We start from the raw sequence: 19,171 nt of genomic DNA, 5'->3' as shown, positions 1-19,171 counted from the left end.
GAAATGAAAGTTTGTTATTCATACATATGGATACATAAACATATTTTATAGAAAGATATTAGTGCAACATTTGTAGTGTAACATTGAGTTCAGCTTGATCAAGAGGTGGAGGGATCCAATCCCTGACTGGGATGTTTTATAAAAGAGAAATTTGTTGGGTATAATTTATGATATGGACAAAGCCAGATAAATTTTATTGTTCTTTATTGATTAAACACAGAGTGTAGGGCCAATTGCTACCTATTTTACAAATATTGATGTGATCGATGTCAACCAAATCAATTAAATGTATTGAATTTCTTTGTTTATTATTATAATTTTGTTCCTAATGTCAGATTGACTAGAATTCTTGTCATAATCAAAGGTTGATATATCAGTCAACCTGGTCAATCTATACTGTGTGATGTTCTAAAATTCTGCCTGTTAAAAATACATTTGTTATATACTCTTTACATGTAAAGGATGTAAGCTATGAAGGGTCCTGTTTCCCAGACCTCACAGTCTAGAACTGCCTGAGTGGAAATCAGTGATCATGACTGCTAGCTGTATCTGTCCGACTGTTTTATCAGATTAGGGAGAAGAACTCTGGTTGTTGATGGACACAAAGCATAAGTTGTCTAAATTTTCACTTTTTGTCTGTGATCCTCATGGAACCCAACATTGCGATGACTTTTCCTGTGCGAACATCCCTAATTAATCATATACAGAAGCTGAAATTGATTTAAATCTTTCACGGTTGCAAAATTTACTGATAATAAAATCTCTCTGGAGTTCCTGTGCTGTAAATCAGATTATATGGTGCATTGTCAGTGATTTTTTCCAAATGTTTATTATATTTTCATGGAAAAGGTAACTAATTTATCAAGCAATCAGTTTTTGAATAAGAGAATATATACCTTGTGGAATTTGAGCAAGCGAAACTGTTAAAATTATGTACAAATCTCAGTCCATACATTTGTGTTAAATGCGCATATTGTTGAAAAAATCAATGAATACATTTTTTTGTAAGTTTCATGTGGCCCTTAACATTAGTATAGCAGTGTTTTCATTTGCCAATATTTAGGTATGCCAAGGACATGCCTTTTCAAGACAGCATATGGGAATATGGCAGACAAAATTCTCAAATTTTCATTTTCAAAATTGCTGCAAACCAGCGAATTGGTCAGTCCTAGCTGCAACATTACCTTCAATCATGGAAAATAAATCTACATTTGAACTTTGTCTTGAATTGGATTGAGTATAATCATATCAAAAGTTCTCAGATGTTTGGTTTGAGGCTGAGTTGTTAGATTAGTTCAGTCCGAATGAGGGGTATACTTTGAGGCTGAGTTGTTATATTCAGTCCGAATGAGGGGTATACCTTGAGGCTGAGTTGTTATATTCAGTCCGAATGAGGGGTATACCTTGAGGCTGAGTTGTTATATTAGTTCAGTCCGAATGAGGGGTATACCTTGAGGCTGAGTTATTAGATTAGTTCAGTCCGAATGAGGGGTATACCTTGAGGCTGAGTTGTTAGATTAGTTCAGTCTGAATGAGGGGTATACTTTGAGGCTGATCGAGTTATTAGATTAGTTCAGTCCGAATGAGGGGTATACCTTGAGGCTGAGTTGTTATATTAGTTCAGTCTGAATGAGGGGTATACCTTGAGGCTGAGTTGTTAGATTAGTTCAGTCCGAATGAGGGTATACCTTGAGGCTGAGTTGTTAGATTAGTTCAGTCCGAATGAGGGGTATACCTTGAGGCTGAGTTGTTATATTAGTTCAGTCCGAATGAGGGGTATACCTTGAGGCTGAGTTGTTAGATTAGTTCAGTCTGAATGAGGGGTATATACTTTGAGGCTGAGTTGTTAGATTAGTTCAGTCCGAATGAGGGGTATACCTTGAGGCTGAGTTGTTATATTAGTTCAGTCCGAATGAGTGATAACACTTTGAGGCTGAGTTGTTAGATTAGTTCAGTCCGAATGAGGGGTATACCTTGAGGCTGAGTTGTTATATTAGTTCAGTCCGAATGAGTGATAACACTTTGAGGCTGAGTTGTTAGATTAGTTCAGTCCGAATGAGGGGTATACCTTGAGGCTGAGTTGTTATATTAGTTCAGTCTGAATGAGGGGTATACCTTGAGGCTGAGTTGTTAGATTAGTTCAGTCCGAATGAGGGGTATACCTTGAGGCTGAGTTGTTAGATTAGTTCAGTCCGAATGAGGGTATACCTTGAGGCTGAGTTGTTAGATTAGTTCAGTCCGAATGAGGGGTATACCTTGAGGCTGAGTTGTTAGATTAGTTCAGTCCGAATGAGGGTATACCTTGAGGCTGAGTTGTTAGATTAGTTCAGTCCGAATGAGGGGTATATACTTTGAGGCTGAGTTGTTAGATTAGTTCAGTCCGAATGAGGGTATACCTTGAGGCTGAGTTGTTAGATTAGTTCAGTCCGAATGAGGGGTATATACTTTGAGGCTGAGTTGTTAGATTAATTCAGTCCGAATGAGGGGTATACCTTGAGGCTGAGTTGTTATATTAGTTCAGTCCGAATGAGGGTATACCTTGAGGCTGTTATATTAGTTCAGTCCGAATGAGTGATAATACTTTGAGGCTGAGTTGTTATATTCAGTCCGAATGAGGGGTATACCTTGAGGCTGAGTTGTTATATTAGTTCAGTCCGAATGAGGGGTATACTTTGAGGCCGAGTTGTTAGATTAATTCAGTCCGAATTAGTGATAATACTTTGAGGCTGAATTGTTATATTCAGTCCGAATGAGGGGTATACCTTGAGGCTGAGTTGTTATATTAGTTCAGTCCGAATGAGTGATAATACTTTGAGGCTGAGTTGTTATATTCAGTCCGAATGAGGGGTATACTTTGAGGCCGAGTTGTTATATTAGTTCAGTCCGAATGAGTGATAATACTTTGAGGCTGAGTTGTTATATTCAGTCCGAATGAGGGGTATACCTTGAGGCTGAGTTGTTATATTAGTTCAGTCCGAATGAGTGATAATACTTTGAGGCTGAGTTGTTATATTCAGTCCGAATGAGGGGTATACCTTGAGGCTGAGTTGTTATATTAGTTCAGTCCGAATGAGTGATAATACTTTGAGGCTGAGTTGTTATATTCAGTCCGAATGAGGGGTATACTTTGAGGCCGAGTTGTTAGATTAGTTCAGTCCGAATGAGTGATAATACTTTGAGGCTGAGTTGTTATATTCAGTCCGAATGAGGGGTATACCTTGAGGCTGAGTTGTTAGATTAGTTCAGTCTGAATGAGTGATAATACTTTGAGGCTGAGTTGTTAGATTCAGTCCGAATGAGGGGTATACTTTGAGGGTGAGTTGTTAGATTAGTTCAGTCCGAATGAGTGATAATACTTTGAGGCTGAGTTGTTATATTCAGTCCGAATGAGTGATAATACTTTGAGGCTGAGTTGTTAACTGTTGTGTTTTCGTCCAATGTTGATTGAACATAACAGCTAGTCGATGATTTGGGGTCTGGGACAGATCGGGGCATATATTTATTATCCACAAGTGTCAAACTGTGTATTTGAGTACCTGTTTGGATGGCAGAATATGACATGTACAAATGCCAGGTCTCATGCCTTAAAATAAATGGAGTTACAGCTCCATGTTTATATTTTATATAAAAAAAACTACAGATGTAGGACTCGATCTATATGATTGTCTGCAATAACCTGTCATGTTTACCATAAATTTGAGTAAACAGTGTTGAACTGATTTTCCTGATTTATCAGTTTTGGCTCAGTAAAAATATCAAAAATTAAAAAAAATGTTAAAAAATAGTCATTTCCATTTTCACAATGATCAATCATGCAGTCTAGACTGCATTACTTCTAGTTTTGGTGTCACGGTTTTGTAATGAATATTCAAAGATGGCTGCATATATGGCAATCCCTGTTGTTGTCCACATGTAATGGCCGGTCTTCCTCGGATTTAACGGATTTATTACCATTGCATATTGAATGGTACATCTGAGATGCAAGTCTATGAAGATTGACACTGAACTGGAATCCACTTTGTTTTGGAGTGATGGAAACTCTGGTAGGCTAGAATGCTGTAAAGGAAAGCTTTAGTGATCTGGTTGTGATAGGTTTTTGAAATCATAGCGTTTAGTCATTCCTTATTGCATTTCCCCTCATAGATAGTTCTTAAGACACATTTGATAGGTCCCTTCTCACATGGAAGATAATCAATTTTCTAATGTGAGATTGTTAACTCAATGCCATTTTTTTGTTTTTTAAATTCATTAATCCCCAACCGGTACTGGTCGACCTTAAATTTGTACTCTGTCAGTCACAATCATTGTCCCCAACGCATGCAGGCTTGAACTCTGTGTCATGTACATGTACCCCTCAGGATGGTGGAGTGTCATATACATGTACCCCTCAGGATGGTGGAGTGCCATATACATGTACCCCTCAGGATGGTGGAGTGCCATAGACATGTACCCCTCAGGATGGTGGAGTGTCATGTACATGTATCCCTCAGGATGGTGGAGTGTCATATGTCATAAACATGTACCCCTCAGGATGGTGGAGTGTCATATGTCATAGACATGTACCCCTCAGGATGGTGGAGTGTCATGTACATGTATCCCTCAGGATGGTGGAGTGTCATATACATGTATCCCTCAGGATGGTGGAGTGTTATATACATGTATCCCTCAGGATGGTGGAATGTCATATACATGTATCCCTCAGGATGGTGGAATGTCATATACATGTATCCCTCAGGATGGTGGAGTGTCATATACATGTATCCCTCAGGATGGTGGAGTGTCATATACATGTATCCCTCAGGATGGTGGAGTGTCATGTACATGTATCCCTCAGGATGGTGGAGTGTCATATACATGTACCCCTCAGGATGGTGGAGTGTCATGTGTCATATACATGTATCCCTCAGGATGGTGGAGTGTCATATACATGTATCCCTCAGGATGGTGGAGTGTCATATACATGTACCCCTCAGGATGGTGGAGTGTCATGTGTCATATACATGTATCCCTCAGGATGGTGGTGTGTCATATACATGTACCCCTCAGGATGGTGGAGTGTCATATGTCATATACATGTATTCCTCAGGATGGTGGAGTGTCATATACATGTATCTCTCAGGATGGTGGAGTGTCATATACATGTATCCCTCAGGATAGTGGAGTGTCATATACATGTATCCCTCAGGATGGTAGAGTGTCATATACATGTATCCCTCAGGATGGTGGAGTGTCATGTGTCATATACATGTATCCCTCAGGATGGTGGAGTGTCATATACATGTATCCCTCAGGATGGTAGAGTGTCATATACATGTATCCCTCAGGATGGTGGAGTGTCATGTGTCATATACATGTATCCCTCAGGATGGTGGAGTGTCATATACATGTATCCCTCAGGATGGTGGAATGTCATGTGTCATATACATGTATCCCTCAGGATGGTGGAGTGTCATATACATGTATCCCTCAGGATGGTGGAATGTCATATACATGTACCCCTCAGGATGGTGGAGTGTCATATACATGTATCCCTCAGGATGGTGGAGTGTCATATACATGTACCCCTCAGGATGGCGGAGTGTCATATTCATGTATCCCTCAGGATAGTGGAGTGTCATATACATGTATCCCTCAGGATGGTGGAATGTCATATGTCATGTACATGTATCCCTCAGGATGGTGGAGTGTCATATACATGTATCCCTCAGGATGGTGGAGTGTCATATACATGTATCCCTCAGGATGGTGGAGTGTCATATGTCATATACATGTACCCCTCAGGATGGTGGAGTGTCATATACATGTACCCCTCAGGATGGTGGAGTGTCATGTGTCATATACATGTACCCCTCAGGATGGTGGAGTGTCATATACATGTATCCCTCAGGATGGTGGAGTGTCATATACATGTATCCCTCAGGATGGTGGAGTGTCATATACATGTATCCCTCAGGATGGTGGAGTGTCATGTGTCATATACATGTACCCCTCAGGATGGTGGAGTGTCATATACATGTATCCCTCAGGATGGTGGTGTGTCATGTACATGTATCCCTCAGGATGGTGGAGTGTCATATACATGTACCCCTCAGGATGGTGGAGTGTCATATACATGTATCCCTCAGGATGGTGGAGTGTCATATACATGTATCCCTCAGGATGGTGGAGTGTCATGTGTCATATACATGTACCCCTCAGGATGGTGGAGTGTCATATACATGTATCCCTCAGGATAGTGGAATGTCATATACATGTACCCCTCAGGATGGTGGAGTGTCATATACATGTATCCCTCAGGATGGTGGAGTGTCATATACATGTACCCCTCAGGATGGTGGAGTGTCATGTACATGTATCCCTCAGGATTGTGGAGTGTCATATACATGTATCCCTCAGGATAGTGGAGTGTCATATACATGTATCCCTCAGGATAGTGGAGTGTCATATACATGTATCCCTCAGGATGGTGGAGTGTCATGTGTCATATACATGTACCCCTCAGGATGGTGGAGTGTCATGTGTCATATACATGTATCCCTCAGGATGGTGGAGTGTCATATACATGTATCCCTCAGGATGGTGGAGTGTCATATACATGTATCCCTCAGGATAGTGGAGTGTCATATACATGTATCCCTCAGGATGGTGGAGTGTCATGTGTCATATACATGTACCCCTCAGGATGGTGGAGTGTCATGTGTCATATACATGTACCCCTCAGGATGGTGGAATGTCATATACATGTACCCCTCAGGATGGTGGAGTGTCCTATACATGTACCCCTCAGGATGGTGGAGTGTCATATACATGTATCCCTCAGGATGGTGGAGTGTCATGTGTCATATACATGTATCCCTCAGGATGGTGGAGTGTCATATACATGTACCCCTCAGGATGGTGGAGTGTCATATACATGTATCCCTCAGGATGGTGGAGTGTCATATACATGTATCCCTCAGGATGGTGGAGTGTCATATACATGTATCCCTCAGGATGGTAGAGTGTCATATACATGTACCCCTCAGGATGGTGGAGTGTCATATACATGTATCCCTCAGGATGGTGGAGTGTCATATACATGTATCCCTCAGGATGGTGGAGTGTCATATACATGTATCCCTCAGGATGGTGGAGTGTCATATACATGTACCCCTCAGGATGGTGGAATGTCATATACATGTATCCCTCAGGATGGTGGAGTGTCATATACATGTACCCCTCAGGATGGTGGAGTGTCATGTACATGTATCCCTCAGGATGGTGGAGTGTCATATACATGTACCCCTCAGGATGGTGGAGTGTCATGTGTCATATACATGTACCCCTCAGGATGGTGGAGTGTCATGTGTCATATACATGTACCCCTCAGGATGGTGGAGTGTCATATACATGTACCCCTCAGGATGGTGGAGTGTCATATACATGTATCCCTCAGGATGGTGGAGTGTCATGTGTCATATACATGTATCCCTCAGGATGGTGGAGTGTCATGTGTCATATACATGTACCCCTCAGGATGGTGGAGTGTCATATACATGTATCCCTCAGGATGGTGGAGTGTCATATGTCATATACATGTACCCCTCAGGATGGTGGAATGTCATATACATGTACCCCTCAGGATGGCGGAGTGTCATGTACATGTATCCCTCAGGATGGTGGAGTGTCATATACATGTATCCCTCAGGATGGTGGAGTGTCATGTGTCATATACATGTATCCCTCAGGATGGTGGAGTGTCATATACATGTATCCCTCAGGATGATGGAGTGTCATGTATCACTTATTGTCTGGAGCTTAAACCTCATACTATATCACCTACAGTTCCAATGTCTGTTTTGTATTGAATTACCTCTATGAATGACATAGGGTCACATACTGAATTCATGGCTTGATCCCTACTATATATACAGTATGTCTCTTTGTCCACATATTGGCCCTAAAATTTGTCTCGACCAAAATCATGTGTCATTCCCTACTATATGGAGAGTTGTGGCCCTTTACATTCTAGCTAATCTCAGTAACTGCTGCAGTTTTGGGGTGTAAAGGAACAGCGGAAGTAACAGCGGGGCATTTATGATTTACAGACATTTTCTAGTTTTGGGAATATCTCATAATTAAACTATTTGTCCTACAATTGACAAGTTTTGTTTTCTAGTGAATCAGAGTAGTTTTTGGTTGCTGCTATTTCCTGTTGGTTGTCGTATAGGTTTGATATACCTTGGTCTACTACATCATATTCTCTGCTGGCTATGTCATAGCTGTATCAAGTGAAGTGATTTACACCATTACTTTACCATATAGTTGTAGAATCTTGCCACTTATGATTGTAATCTAATCTTGATATTGATTGTTGGGTGTTAGAGAAGGTGCTATCGAATTTCCTGTTGTTTTAAACAAATTCTGGATGGCTGTATCAAGGCTAGGCTGTATCAAGGCGATATACTTACAGAGTGACATCATCGTCATCAGACCTGTTCAGGCTAGACATGACATTAATCATACGAGGTTGGAAGTGAGAGTAATCAATGTTACTTACTTTATAAATAATAAATGTCAATCTATTTATCTCAGCATGTTATAATTGTGAGTCCAAAGGATTCAATCACGGCAAAAGAGAAATCTTAAGTGCCCAGAAGTTTTATAATTCATTCAGTTAAATTATCACTGTGGAAGTGAACAAGATTATTCTACTGGCCATGCCAATCAGTCGAAGCTATCGTATGAAAGCTTGATTGTCATCAGAACAAACAATACATTGTGTGAGAGATGTAGATTATTATTGCTTATGTGTCCTGTAGATCTGTTTACTGAAGAGTGAACAATTTTATTGTTTATTGATTAGATATATAAAAAAAAGTCTTTCAAGATATCGGAACATTGATGGAAATTGCTGAAGCAGTCTTTCAAGATATCGGAACGTTGATGGAAATTACTGAAGCCTTGGAAAGGTGTTACACTAATATATTATCAGTTTATAATAAATCATCTGATAGTTTAATACCAACCTATTCCAGGCCCTTTTATGATAGTGTAATGCCAACCTATTCCAGGCCCTTTTATGATAGTGTAATGCCAACCTATTCCAGGCCCTTTTATCACAGTAAATTATGAAAAATGCTAGAATTATCCGATATTTCATTATATTCAATAAAATGATAATAAAAATTCAACACATGAATTTAGCAACAGAAATACAAAAGAATGTGATAACCAATAACAGTAACGCTGATTCTGTTTTACTAATGGTCAATGGGACACTGATAAATAAACGCTGATATTACTTGGTGACACTAGTGTCCTCGATTTGTAAGGGATATATAACCCAATCATTGATCACTGCTGGTGTATGACACTTTACTGTATAAAACATTTACATCTCCCCTGGATAATTCTACCAAAGAAAAACGGTGTTATTATTCAATAAAAGCAGGGAGTAATTACACATAAATATTTTCTAATCAGAGAGTGATCAGGTATTTGATGATTCTAATTCACTTCGTTCAACCGGACATAAAACTTTTCTCATATAAAGCTCAACACCTTAGTACAATGTATGGGTGTGGACTTCGACAGTCAACGTCTGGGAGCGATCAGGTATTTTTATTGTTACCTTGGTAGGGAACTATAGGGATGACCAGAATACGAGAGAAGTTCCCAGATGGATCTGATTAATATCTATTAACGATCAAAACTGGTAACCATATAGAAAAGATATCCATTTTTCACAAAATTAGCTGTTCTACAAATTGGAAAATTGTTTGTTTACAAAAAGAAACAGTCCAGAATACTGATGATCAAAGTACAAATGTCGTTGTTGCTTGGATATTAATGCTGGAATACATCTTTTAAAATTCATGGTGTTGTGTTGATATCATGCTAAAGCATAATTATTTTGAGATACATCTATCCTCGGTATTCTTGACCTTAATGTCCCTTCTTGTTTAAAATGCTTTAGATATTCCATCCTGCTAATTAATGATAGTATCTCAATTATTGAAATTCTACTGTATTTATATATCTATAGGCCTACGCCTGTAGATAAGCCCACTACTATTCATTGTATACTATATAACCACTAACGATTAATTCAATATCACATTTCATTGTCATGCAATATAAGCCAACCCCTAATTACTTTGAGTCAAAGATTATGTGTTAGTCTTTTGGGCTTCAGGGTAACTATGCTAATTGAATAGGATGTGTAGGTTCAATCAGTTATAGCACTGCTAACATGCTTGTCGTTTTCTTGTTTAAAAATGTTTTACACTAACATTTGTCATTTCGGCTGTCAATGTCCCAGTTTCTGTCCGGGAAATGTGATGATCTCACGATAAGACTTTTCATGTAAATAAAGTTTCATTTGATGTATGTGTGCTGTTGATTCACTGAAAGAAAAATATTAGCATTTTGATAGTGTTTCTTGTTCCCAAGAGAAATAAACTGTCCTTTGTGATGTTACACACTGATGTTGTCAGGCCGTTATCACTGATTGACTATAAGTATAGATGTTGTATACAGTGTTACGACATTAACATTTGTCATGCAATTATTTAAATTTTTTTCCAGGAGTAACACATATTTGAAAGTTCACTGTCGCTTTCATTAACAATTTTGAATCATAATGCCGTTTTAACTCAATCCTGTCTATATAAAAAAAAATTATGTACTTTATAATCCCAAGTCATCTTAAATATGTCATACCGTATTTGACCTAATAAGGGCGCCCCTACCTTTTTTCAAGGAAATAAATCTTTGACTGAGTGTCAAAGTGGTGTTCAAAAGTAATAATTCATGTGAAATGTTTTGCTACTTTATGTGTTCAATTTTCTTCAGCAAATTAAGTAACTGGAAGACAGTTTTCACCACATTTAGTCTATTCCTACAGATGACATGTCAGTGCAAAGAGCACCCGGAAATAAACACACATACAAATAATGACTTACCATCTTTATTTGAAGATAAAGTAAAAGACTTCATTCTTGTTGATAAATAACTTTTGTTCAGAACAGAAAGCTAGTAAAAGACATTGTAAATCAATTATTAGGTCAAAGAAAACGATGTCTGATATGATCTGGGAAATCACCTGTGTCTATAAATAGAACACAAAAGAGTTCCATTTGAACATAAATGACACGTTCTCTGGTCTAAAGATCAGCTGGCATGGTTTACAAGTTTACAGGAATATTCAAGTGATGTTTAAGCTTAATATATGATAATGAATAGATATCTTCATCTGGAATATTTTTACGACTGCATATTTTACCGTTTCCACAGCCTTGGGTATTCTGCTATAAGGTATAGTCTGTTTCATAAAACTTCAGAATAACAAATCTTAATAAGGGCGCCCCACTGTAAATTGCCCGCGCCCTGCGCCCTTATTAGGTCAAATACGGTACATGCTCCAAAAGCTAGATTTCTAAAACTATTCAGCAGGGATTGCCGATTTAAAAATCTGCTGATACTTTAAGCTTTATACTTTAAAATAAACTTTCTAATCAAGTATATGCTCTCTCATTCCACCACTAATCAAGTCAATCTAAAATTGAGGACATATCAACTCTAAGAAAGAAAAAAATACAAATTCAATGCAAATGAAATTGTTTTATAAATGGAATTCATTTTATGCCGTCATGTTTGGTTAAATTCTGAACCAACCAATTATAGTGAAAATCCCCTAATCAACAGCTACGGTAACATCGTAAAAGCTATGGTACCGTTCTATCAACAGCAACGAAGCCATCCTATCAACAGTTATTATACAATCCTATCATGAGCTACGGGGTCGTCCTATCAACAGCTAATGTAATATGTCCTATCAACAGCTATTGTAATATGTCCTATCAGTAACTATTGTAATATGTCCTATCAACAGCTATTGTAATATGTCCTATCAACAGCTATTGTAATATGTCCTATCAACAGCTATTGTAATATGTCCTATCAACAGCTATTGTAATATGTCCTATCTACAGCTATTGTAATATGTCCTTTCAACAGCTATTGTAATATGTCCTATCAACAGCTATTGTAATATGTCCTATCAACAGCTATTGTAATATGTCCTATCATGAGCTACGGGATCGTCCTATCAACAGCTATTGTAATATATCCTATCAACAGCTATTGTAATATGTCCTATCAACAGCTATTGTAATATGTCCTATCAACAGCTATTGTAATATGTCCTATCATGAGCTACGGGGTCGTCCTATCAACAGCTATTGTAATATATCCTATCAACAGCTATTGTAATATGTCCTATCAACAGCTATTGTAATATGTCCTTTCAACAGCTATTGTAATATGTCCTATCAACAGCTATTGTAATATGTCCTATCAACAGCTATTGTAATATGTCCTATCATGAGCTACGGGGTCGTCCTATCAACAGCTATTGTAATATATCCTATCAACAGCTATTGTAATATGTCCTATCAACAGCTATTGTAATATGTCCTATCAACAGCTATTGTAATATGTCCTATCAACAGCTATTGTAATATGTCATATCATGAGCTACGGGGTCGTCCTATCAACAGCTATTGTAATATATCCTATCAACAGCTATTGTACTATGTCCTATCAGTAACTATTGTAATGTCCTATCAACAGCTATGGTAACGTCCTTTCAACAGCTATGGTAACGTCCTATCAACAGCTATGGTAACGTCCTATCAACGGCTATGGTAACTTCCTTTCAACAGCTATGGTAACTTCCTATCAACAGCTATTGTAACATCCTATCAACAGCTATTGTAACGTCCTATCAACAGCTATGGTAACGTCCTTTCAACAGCTATTGTAATATATCCTATCAACAGCTATTGTACTATGTCCTATCAGTAACTATTGTAATGTCCTATCAACAGCTATGGTAACGTCCTTTCAACAGCTATGGTAACGTCCTATCAACAGCTATGGTAACGTCCTATCAACGGCTATGGTAACTTCCTTTCAACAGCTATGGTAACTTCCTATCAACAGCTATTGTAACATCCTATCAACAGCTATTGTAACGTCCTATCAACAGCTATGGTAACGTCCTTTCAACAGCTATGGTAACGTCCTTTCAACAGCTATGGTAACGTCTTATCAACGGCTATGGTAACTTCCTTTCAACAGCTATGGTAACTTCCTATCAACAGCTATTGTAACATCCTATCAACAGCTATTGTAACGTCCTATCAACAGCTATGGTAACATCCTTTCAACAGCTATTGTAACGTCCTATCAACAGCTATGGTAACATCCTTTCAACAGCTATTGTAACGTCCTATCAACAGCTATGGTAATGTCCTATCAACAGCTATGGTAACATCCTATCAACAGCTATGGTAACGTCCTATCAACAGCTATGGTAATGTCCTATCAACAGCTATGGTAACATCCTATCAACAGCTATGTTAACATCCTATCAACAGCTATGGTAACATCCTATCAACAGCTATGGTAACGTCCTATCAACAGCTATGGTAACATCCTATCAACAGCTATGGTAACGTCCTATCAACAGCTATGGTAACATCCTATCAACAGCTATGGTAATGTCCTATCAACAGCTATGGTAACATCCTATCAACAGCTATGGTAATGTCCTATCAACAGCTGTGGTAACGTCCTATCAACAGCTATGGTAACGTCCTATCAACAGCTATGGTAACATCCTATCAACAGCTATGGTAACGTCCTATCAACAGCTATGGTAACTTCCTATCAACAGCTATGGTAACGTCCTATCAACAGCTATGGTAATGTCCTATCAACAGCTATGGTAATGTCCTATCGGCAGCTTTGGTTCTATTTGACAGACAAGTCTCTGATGACCAAAAATTTGGAGATTCATACCTTCAAAGCGGTAGCAATGCATGCTGCATATTCACAGGATTTTTGTTTACAAATATTCTTCAAAATATACACAAATAATACAACAAAAGAGACAGAAATACACATTAACATTAAGAGATTGTATTGATGTTGGGGATCGACCTCTGTAGCTTCTTTTGCACATTTAATAGTATTACTATTTTGCATTGTTTATTTTAATCGAGTCTCATTGTTCATATCTCAGACCTGAAACAAGTCTGAGTCTTTTTCACAAATCAAAATACCCTTTCACATTCTGCATTTGAGTTAGGGATTAAACATCACAATCTTGCTCAATACTTCCCGATTAGATTAAACATCACAATCTTGCTCAATACTTCCCGATTAGCTTTGTGTAATGATCAGTCACAGGAAAGGGTATATAATGATCTGCCAGATACTCTACAAACATTATATATATCTCTGCTTTTGTTACATTGTCAGAACCAGCAGCGGAATTCGCTTGAAAGAATTTACGTGTCCACTTTCGTCTGTGTTCCAATGTTTATCTTAGTCTATGTCATTTTCCCCACCATGACTTTACACTGTAAACTGTACAAAACTCAGAGTGTTACCCTTTTTTACTTATAAGCATAAAATGGTATGTTTTGATCCAATCGTTGAATGAAAAGTTGTATCTTCTTCGTTTCTTCAGCGCGGAGTCATTGACATATGATGCTTGGTTGCAGCTTAAATGTCATCAATAAATTACAACGTGTTCATGGTTGAATACGTAGTGTAAACATTCTTGTGATTTAGACCTGCTACGATATATTTCTGCTCTTATGTTTAGTATTTCATGTGGGGACAGTATTTCGGAACAGCTTCATCGAAAGGTTTCCAGTGAGAACTAGTTCAGTGTCAACAAAAATGGCTTCCCAAGCCAAACTGTGAAATTGAAATCAATTTTCTTATTGTGGTAGAAATATCAATAAAGCAGTAGATTTTAATAGTAAATCAGTAGGCGGAAAGATCAGTCTAAAAAGCAGTAGACTACCGCTGGAATCGGTAAAGTTAACATGTCTGCATGTATTTGATAATAGGATGTCATTATATGTTTCAAGAATAAAGATAATTTTGAGTGATGTATATTTATTATAAATATATTTACCATTGAATTTACTGTTTTAGTAGCATACTTGCCAACTTTCCCGATTTAGTCGGGAATTTCCCGATTCCAGACTCCCTGCCCCGTCTCCCGATCGTATAGATAAAACATAGTGTATTCTCCCGATTTTGGAGAATATGTCTTGATAACCCCGTATGGAGCCCCTATTCATCTTGTTAGATTCACTTAGGCCTATGACAGGTAACGCTTGCTGGCTGGTGAAAGACATATGTGTGGGGCATTGGTCAGTTAACTGACCTGCTCACAGACCGTAACGAAATTCTGACACTTCACTGACTGCAAGGGTGACAATACCCCGATAAATAAACAATTAATTAAAACCAATTAAGCTGAGGACGAGTGGTGATGGTTTTGTAGCAGGTCAGTCATGGTTGATTAAACGCTTGTAAATGGCTTCGTATACTGCCTTTGATGTCAAGCGCATAAACGACCTCTACTTGACAGTATATCTCGGACAGAAAAAGTGAAAACAACACTGGCAATGTTAACGTTATCAACGGAGTATCAAATTTGACAGATTACTTATTGAAATGTTAACTACATTTAAACATTGGCTGATCTTTAGATAATTAGCACAAGGAAATAAATTCACAATAACGACCATATAGACCGAAGGCCTGGTTGCCGGTAGGTAACGTCGTTTCAATCACCGTAGCATCAGCATACTTCGTGTGCAGAGACTTATTTTGGCAGAAACTTTCCCAATTCACATTTTGAAAGACAGAAACATGTCCACAAATACTCACTTTCTTAAACTAAATACTGTCATGTTAAAACTTTGAATTTAAGTATCAGTCCCCACCTACAAACTACTGTACTGTGTTGTAAGCCTATAGTGATTACAACTGCTGGTACAGCCCTTTTTATTTTATTTTTGTATTATTGTCTTTGTTGTAATCGAAAGGAAACATTTGAAATTTCATTCAGATATTATATTGTACTCTAGATATTTATCGTGACAGTTTAGGTATTTTCTTTTGAAGTTTACTGCTGGAGAGAAAGCTTGATAGAAAGTGATATCATTGTGATAATTTGCATTTAATTGACTGACATCTATCTTACAACATAATTTTCATAACATATCTAAGTAAATACTTTTATTTAGAGTGAACAGTGAATTAAATCATTTCCAGAAATAATTAAAAATGATGTAATTTTGCATTTTTTTTTTTGTAACTTGTTGCTTATATAATTATCTTTCCAAACTTGAATAAAAAAGATCATTGGTCAAGCTTGAAGTAAGTTTTCCCCCCTTTTTTTTCAGTGAGGGAAGGAAGCTTAAGTGTTCATGCAAGGAATTTATTTTCCAATAGCAAATTATCTCCCCTTAGTTTTGTTTGCTAAATGTGTCGCGCTGAAATGTGTTTTCCGGTCAAAAATGTCGCTCACGCACTTTCTCCCCATGAGAATTTTAAAAAGTTGGCAAGTATGTAGTAGTACGATCATGTTGATGTTGAAACTTTTCAAAGTCAATATACTAAATCTCATATATCAAAAGATCATGATCTTTATAAGGAAGAGTTCTGTTAAGCTTTTATCATAAATGGACATGTTGTCTTTAGTTGACAAAAACCATCAAACATAAAAGGACTCCCTCTCTACAAGTCTGAATGTGATCTTCAGGAATCTATACATCATCATTTGTCAACCTTTTTGATGAACTGATTGGGATGATTAGAATTTATGGAAACAGAAAATTGCAAATAGATGATATGTTCACTTGCCTTTATTCATGGAAAAAAACAAACAAGAGTAGAAGTAATAGCAGCAACATTACAAGCCTCTGATAATTACCGTATTAATGTCTCGTATGAATGTCAAAACTCACAATCTTGCTCAATACTTCCCGATTAGATTAAACATCACAATCTTGCTCAATACTTCCCGATTAGCTTTGTGTAATGATCAGTCACAGGAAAGGGTATATAATGATCTGCCAGATACTCTACAAACATTATATATATCTCTGCTTTTGTTACATTGTCAGAACCAGCAGCGGAATTCGCTTGAAAGAATTTACGTGTCCACTTTCGTCTGTGTTCCAATGTTTATCTTAGTCTATGTCATTTTCCCCACCATGATTTTACACTGTAAACTGTACAAAACTCAGGAGTGTTACCCTTTTTTACTTATAAGCATAAAATCGTATGTTTTGATCCAATCGTTGAATGAAAAGTTGTATCTTCTTCGTTTCTTCAGCGCGGAGTCATTGACATATGATGCTTGGTTGCAGCTTAATGGTAATCAATAAATTACAACGTGTTCATGGTTGAATACGTAGTGTAAACATTCTTGTGATTTAGACCTGCTACAATATATTTCTGCTCTTATGTTTAGCATTTCATGTGGGGACAGTATTTCGGAACAGCTTCATCGAAAGGTTTCCGGTGAGAACTAGTTCAGTGTCAACAAAAATGGCTTCCCAAGCCAAACTGTGAAATTGTAATCAATTTTCTTATTGTGGTAGAAATATCAATAAAGCAGTAGATTTTAATAGTAAATCAGTAGGCGGAAAGATCAGTCTAAAAAGCAGTAGACTACCGCTGGAATCGGTAAAGTTAACATGTCTGTATTTGATAATAGGATGTCATTATATGTTTCAAGAATAAAGATAATTTTGAGTGATGTATATTTATTATAAATATATTTACCATTGAATTTACTGTTTTAGTAGCATACTTGCCAACTTTCCCGATTTAGTCGGGAATTTCCCGATTCCAGACTCCCTGCCCCGTCTCCCGATCGTATAGATAAAACATAGTGTATTCTCCCGATTTTGGAGAATATGTCTTGATAACCCCGTATGGAGCCCCTATTCATCTTGTTAGATTCACTTAGGCCTATGACAGGTAACGCTTGCTGGCTGGTGAAAGACATATGTGTGGGGCATTGGTCAGTTAACTGACCTGCTCACAGACCGTAACGAAATTCTGACACTTCACTGACTGCAAGGGTGACAATACCCCGATAAATAAACAATTAATTAAAACCAATTAAGCTGAGGACGAGTGGTGATGGTTTTGTAGCAGGTCAGTCATGGTTGATTAAACGCTTGTAAATGGCTTCGTATACTGCCTTTGATGTCAAGCGCATAAACGACCTCTACTTGACAGTATATCTCGGACAGAAAAAGTGAAAACAACACTGGCAATGTTAACGTTATCAACGGAGTATCAAATTTGACAGATTACTTATTGAAATGTTAACTACATTTAAACATTGGCTGATCTTTAGATAATTAGCACAAGGAAATAAATTCACAATAACGACCATATAGACCGAAGGCCTGGTTGCCGGTAGGTAACGTCGTTTCAATCACCGTAGCATCAGCATACTTCGTGTGCAGAGACTTATTTTGGCAGAAACTTTCCCAATTCACATTTTGAAAGACAGAAACATGTCCACAAATACTCACTTTCTTAAACTAAATACTGTCATGTTAAAACTTTGAATTTAAGTATCAGTCCCCACCTACAAACTACTGTACTGTGTTGTAAGCCTATAGTGATTACAACTGCTGGTACAGCCCTTTTTATTTTATTTTTGTATTATTGTCTTTGTTGTAATCGAAAGGAAACATTTGAAATTTCATTCAGATATTATATTGTACTCTAGATATTTATCGTGACAGTTTAGGTATTTTCTTTTGAAGTTTACTGCTGGAGAGAAAGCTTGATAGAAAGTGATATCATTGTGATAATTTGCATTTAATTGACTGACATCTATCTTACAACATAATTTTCATAACATATCTAAGTAAATACTTTTATTTAGAGTGAACAGTGAATTAAATCATTTCCAGAAATAATTAAAAATGATGTAATTTTGCATTTTTTTTTTTGTAACTTGTTGCTTATATAATTATCTTTCCAAACTTGAATAAAAAAGATCATTGGTCAAGCTTGAAGTAAGTTTTCCCCCCTTTTTTTTCAGTGAGGGAAGGAAGCTTAAGTGTTCATGCAAGGAATTTATTTTCCAATAGCAAATTATCTCCCCTTAGTTTTTGTTTGCTAAATGTGTCGCGCGTGAAATGTGTTTTCCGGTCAAAAATGTCGCTCACGCACTTTCTCCCCCATGAGAATTTTAAAAAGTTGGCAAGTATGTAGTAGTACGATCATGTTTGATGTTGAAACTTTTCAAAGTCAATATACTAAATCTCATTATATCAAAAGATCT

At 37.5% G+C, this 19,171-nt stretch overlaps 1 protein-coding gene across 4 annotated transcripts in view; it reads left to right on the top strand.

The window, feature by feature from the left end:
• The window catches only part of LOC117331874 (histone deacetylase 6-like), a 198,150-nt gene that overhangs the window by 60,148 nt on the left and 118,831 nt on the right, over nucleotides 1-19,171 (top strand). The window lies entirely within an intron of this gene.

The sequence above is a fragment of the Pecten maximus genome, chromosome 7 (genome assembly GCF_902652985.1).
Source record: "Pecten maximus chromosome 7, xPecMax1.1, whole genome shotgun sequence".
Taxonomy (NCBI): Eukaryota; Metazoa; Mollusca; class Bivalvia; order Pectinida; family Pectinidae; genus Pecten; species Pecten maximus.
The sequence above is the reverse complement of the archived record's forward strand: the minus strand, read 5'-3'. Positions and strand labels throughout refer to the sequence as shown.